Source organism: Canis aureus, chromosome 1 (assembly GCF_053574225.1).
Source record: "Canis aureus isolate CA01 chromosome 1, VMU_Caureus_v.1.0, whole genome shotgun sequence".
NCBI classification, from domain to species: Eukaryota; Metazoa; Chordata; class Mammalia; order Carnivora; family Canidae; genus Canis; species Canis aureus.
This window is the reverse complement of record NC_135611.1, coordinates 65125910-65131909: the sequence shown is the minus strand read 5'-3', so window position 1 is coordinate 65131909 and position 6000 is coordinate 65125910. Positions and strand designations below refer to the sequence as shown.

Here is a 6000-nt window from a genome sequence, read left to right as displayed (position 1 = left end):
AACAGATGTCTCAGGTTAAATTCAGTTGATTCTCCTAACGTAGCAAATAATTGGACTGTTTCCTTTCTCCCCAGGCTTTTTCTTTTCTTTTTTTCCCCCCTTATTTTAGCCTGTTTGCTCTCCTAGTTCTTCCTTTTTTATTTCTGAAGCATTCACCTTTTGCTAATGTTAAGAAAATTCCTACTGGACAAATTCTTCTCCGTGCTAGACTCTACATGACATAGTATTAATATTCACAAAGGGAACAGATGGCTGCCTTTGGCATCCACCAATTATAGTAGTACCTTGCTTAGTCTGAATTGACTAATTAAAATCCTCAATTAACTAGAATGGAAAATTCAGCATGTACAACCCCTATGGTGACCTCATGTTATAGCAAGTTTGCAAATGAGTGTTTAGAATTCTTTCCCTGCCCTTTGAGGGGACAAAAACAAAAGGCAAGGAAACAGACTCATCTAAGGAATTTATGAAAACTCTGAAAAAAACTCAAACCCTGATATCCATTGTTTGCCCTGGCATCAGTATAATCTAACCAAAGTTCCCATATTTTTTCAACATCTACATCTATAATTTGTTCTTTTCAATCATCATTGGAATTTAGATTAATCAATATTTAAAAATTTTTCTTTTTTGTATTCAATTTGATGAGCATTTACTGAACCTCCAAGGTACTCAAAAAACTATGCTGTTAAGGCCAAAAAAAAGTTTTCCGATTACCATTGCTGCCTAAGAAATCACCCCAAATTCATGGCTTAAAATAATAGCAGTTATTTTATTATGCTCACAGATTCTGTGGGTCAGGAATTCAGGAAGGCCTCGGATGGGTAATTATGGCATTGCATATCTCTTGTAGTTGCCCTAAGGTAGAGGTCAGTGCTGGGAGAGCAGGGAGCTGGAGGAACTGAGGACTTTATCTTCCTTCAAGGAGCTTCAGGACGTATCCATGGGGTGTCTCCAAGTGGCTAGGTTAGACTTCCTTCAGCACGATGGCCTCAAGACAGTTGAATTGCTTACACGGCAGCTCAGAGCGAATGTTCTGGCTAACAAGGTAGAAGCTAATCACCTTTTATGACCTAGCCCTTCAAGTCATGCTGTGTCTTTGCTTCTGCATTCTGTTGATTAAGAGTGCGTTCCCAGTCCTTCCAAATTCAAGGAGAAGAGAATTAGATTTTGTATCTCATTGAGGGAGTGGTAAGTTTCTGGAAAAGCGGTGGGACTGAGAATGTGGTCATCTTTGAAAGATACAATTTACCATAATGAGTGAGATATAATATCTTTGACAAAGAAGCCCATAATCTAGTGGCTGAACCCGTGATTCTCAAAGTATGCATTGAGGTACCCCAGGTATCTGTACCAAATTCACAGGTAGCTACAGGATACTTTACATTTTGGGGGGAAATAATATGACGTCTGTCAGACACTAGGTCAATTATTACTAGTAGGTTGTTTGGACCTAATTACTTAATAAGTGGAACGGTTAGACATTTCTTGTGTCCTACTTATGTTATGAAAAAACTTACAGAGACAGAGAAAGTTTAAGAATCTCTGGGATACAAACAAGACATAGACGTTCAACCTCAGTCTTAGCAGGCCATAACTGACATCTGTAGGGTCCAGGACATGAATACAAATGGGACTACTAGTTTGCTCCTTTCTTTTCCCATTACAGCTCCTACCTTTGTGGGATGGACATGCATGTGTGTGGACACACCAGCTTTATACCCAGGCTCTGTGCATTCTTTCCCCCACTGCAATAGCAGCTGCTCCTTGGCCATTAGAGTGAGTATCCCACAGGTAAGTTAGCCCTCTGGAGGAAGGGCCAGTGGAAGACACCCTCACGGAAGTAGGATTTTGGTTTAAGCTAGGAATTCTGGAGTCCTACAAACCCAAGACATGATCTAGGAAAGGAGACCAGGATTCTGGATAAGCACGCCTCTTTTGCCTCGCAGACCCTTAGCCCATTTGGAGGGGAGGGGCTGGAGGGCCTTCTAAAATACAGGGGCCTGGGCAAGTCCTGGTCTAAGAGAGGTACTGAGATTTGGCACAGAACCCAGCATATAATTGGTCCTTAAGTTATACTTGATGGATAAAATAATCCAGTACAGATTCTGATAAGTATGATGACAGATTAAATAATGGCTGCTATGAAAATTGAAACAAAGAACAATTAGTTCTAACTAGGTATCTTGGGAAGGCTTCTGTGCATGTTACCTTCAAGGATGAGAGAGAGAAGAAGTAGAGAGAAGTGGGACGGGAACTCAGTAAAATGCAGTGATTAGGGAAGCTGCTAGAGGCAAGCATCAAAAGAAAATCTAAAACTATGCTGCCCACTATAAACTCCGTGAATCTGAATTTAATAGCTCTTTGAAGCATACACACAGGGGCCCTCTTTCAAAAAAAAGAATATGAAATTAGATAGAAAAAGATTGCACAGATTATACATTTATAAAAGCTCACAAAGCCACAAATACCAAACAAACATCTAAAAAGAATAAGTGTGCCTGGCTGGTTCAGTCAGAACATGTGACTCGATCTTGGGGTTGTGAGTTCAAGCCCCATGTAGGGTGTAGAAATTACTTAAATAAATAAAAACTAAAAAAAAAAAAAAAAAAAAAAAGCCCCAGAAAGAGCTATTTTAAATTACTTAGCTGTCCGCCACACCTCTATAATACTTAAAATATTGTTTTGGTTGTACAGTCTGCTTATTTTTTATTGCTTTATTAAATATCAATGTTATATTCTGTAGACAGAACAGAAAGACAATTTGATCTAGTGCTGATTGAATATTTAAAATTTTTTATAGTTCATAAAATGTTAACACCATCATTATTAGTAATGACATGTAAGTTGCAGTCAACTGTTGTCAACTGGGGTAACCTCTGTCCTCCTGTTGAACTGTTACAGACCTGCTTTATTTTTAATATAGTTACAAGTTTCTTCCCTTCAAACCTGCAATTCTGAAATACTATGTTTCACACAGCTATCATAAACTCTGAAAAAACTGGAGCTTTAATAATTGTTATACTACATCCTCACATATATTCCTCAGAGGAGAAAGCATCTGTTTTGATTAGATCTTGATGGGAACCAAACCCTCTGTTAAAATTTTATGCACTTGATGATTGGAAGAATTTACTACAGATTAGCTTCTGGCTCCATAATTCCATCCTCCACCACCACATGCTGTCGAGCTATGTAAGAATCAACCTCTGGCTCTTCACCATGGTGTTGAGAGACCAGGAGAGTTAACACAGTAGGCAGGAAGGTATTCTTAGCATCTGTTGCATGCTGGGAGAGCTAGCTGCAATAACGTTCATGGAAGTAACTGTGAACCATATAAGTGACCATGTACTGAAATTCTGTGTATCCCCAACTGAATCACCTGCTCTGTAACTCATATCCTCAAAGGGTACAAGGCTACCAAGTGCCACCTACTAAGAGGGGAGCCTGGAGAGGAAAGAGACAGTGGTCTTAACCAATTGCTGTTAAAAATATATTACTTTGCACATTTTACAAAATCATGTGTCCATGTGAATCTAATGCTGTGCCCCTCCTGCGCCAGGACCTCAGAAAGGGCCCATGCAAACTTGGTGCTTGAAGGTTAAACCTCATTCCTGTAAGTCTGCCTCTGTTCACCATTCTCTCTGTATCACTAAAGGAAACAAGCAGCCCAAAGAGAGAAAGCCCAATAGAAATAGCACTGGACTGGAATCAAGACAACTGAAGCTTTGGCTGCAGGTCTCCCAACTCTGTTCCTTTGGGCCACCCTTTGGGACTTACTCCCGTTATCTGTTAAGTGTTGGCCCTTCCTCATCTGCAAAAGGAAATGGGAAATAGGCATTCTAGTGTGGGACCCTTTGTGTGTCTTACTTGCGAAGTAAATCATACTAATTTATGCAAATTATGTACATTTTAGTCTGGATTATTTCCATCAATGACTACTGCCATTTCTGTGATTCACATTACTGTGAGAATTACAGCCAGTATGCAAGAGCTTAAAAATAGTTTAACTCTGACACAGAGAGGGGCATGTACCACAAAAGCCTCATGAGAAGCAAGAACAAACAAGTTGTCATTCCAATACCATTATTGAAAGTACATTGAAGCATTTTTCCTCCAGTTTTAAAAAAGTTTGTCTTTCAAAAAAATGTGCAGAAGTCCCATAAGCTCCTGTAAAAACACTTCAAACGTGGAGATTTATATAGCAAAAAAAAAATACAGATCTCATCTCCAAATTTCACTCCTGAGAGGAATTATGGCTAACAGTTTAGACAAGTGTGTAGCCTTACAGAACTAGTCTATGCGCACACAATGGCAGATGACATTTTGACATATTAACTGAGGAGTTTTCTTTCCACTGCATTTCCTGATGTTCGTGGCCTTTCACCCATTCCATCAGCTAGCACATTCTGCGCTCGCTGCCTCAGGGAAAAGATAACCCAACTGAATACATTAAAAAAAGGACGACAACAACTGAGTCTCTAATTTTTGAGTTTCTAGTCCTTGAGGAAATAGAAAGACACAGGGAATAGAAAGAGCTTTGGAAGAATATATGAGACGTCAGAAGAATCCTTAGCGCTTTCAAAACTAGATAAAAAAGATTTCACTTCTCCCAAGAAAAGAGAGATTTAAGAAGAAAGGACCTCTGGCCACTTACACTGCTTTTCTCTGAAAATTAGAAAAAGGCCATGTTTTGGTCAATGAATGACAATAAGGTGCCTTGTTGAGCAGATCCTTCCTAGGGGCAGTGGCTTAGGCAGCTGATTACACCTTCGTACAAAGACAAAAGCCCCTCCTCCTTCCAGCGGCCTTGGTCCCATATCAAGGGTCTTGCCTTTCTAGATTTCAGCTCTATTCATGCCCAAGTAAGTATCTCTCTACAGTGTTCAAACTACATAACTATATGAGACATCTTTCCTGTGGGTTCCTGAGAAAGAAGGTCTTCTATCCTGCCTCCCCAACACACATGGACCTGGTAGTGAAGAGACAGGACAAAAGCAGGCTTAGGGAATTTGAGGGTATACACTTTGTGCCTGCGTTCTAGGTAGATTCTCAGGCAGGGGGAGTGACAAGGCCCCAGAAGCAAAAGAAATGTCAAGAGGGTAGCTAGCATTTTTTATGGGAATGCAGTGTTTCATTTATTCTGTTCATTAATAACTAATATTTGAGAACATTTATAATGGAACTTAATCTAAGAGAAGTCCAACTTACTTTTTAAATATTTCAATATCAGCTACTAATAAAAAAGTCAAAATTATTACATAAAAATTTATAATAAATACTTTGTGTTAGTCTGTGCAAGTTAGTTTTTGGCATGCAATTCTTTAGCTGAAAGAAAGAACATTTTGGTTTGCTTCACTAACAGGAATATTTCTTTATTTTCTTTATTTTTTTTAGAAAGGGGAGAAAGAGAGAATCTTAAGCAGCGTCCATGCCCAGCACAGAGCTGGACACAGGGCTTGATCTCACAACCCTGAGATCATGACCTGAGCTGAAATCAAGAGTTAGACACTTAACTGACTGAGCCACCCAGGAGCCCCACTAATAGGAATATTTCCTAATGCTGGGATGGTGTCTTCTTGGTATTTCTTCTACTGTTGATTTTTAGCATAGTTACCTATGATTTTATGAATGGCGTTGAGTGGAGAGGTACTCATCATGTTTATTCCAAGTAAGAGTTCATGACTGATTACTATAGATAGTAATGAGGAAGTGACAGGAAGTGTAACTGCCCAATATTTTTGAGGCATAGGTTTTGGGTTTTCTTTTTGTTTCTCATTTGTTTTGTTTTTTTTGTTTGTTTGTTTTAAGGCCGATAGGTTAAGCCTAAGGAGTCTAGCCAAGATTCAGGATTTAAAAAACCCACACAAAATATAGTACGAAGCCTAACTGGGAGCTTAACAGAAGAACAAAGCCATAAACCACTTTCTGGGAATGGCAAAGGTGAACTTTCCACCATTTTCCCTGTGGCTTTAGGCCATCTCCAATACACACTTCTTG

General features: G+C 39.3%; 1 pseudogene; it reads right to left on the bottom strand.

Moving 5' to 3' along the window:
* Positions 1–5302: 5302 nt before the first annotated feature.
* Positions 5303–5959, bottom strand: LOC144286075 (phosphatidylinositol N-acetylglucosaminyltransferase subunit P-like; annotated as a pseudogene).
* Between the last annotated feature and the right edge of the window lie 41 nt (positions 5960–6000).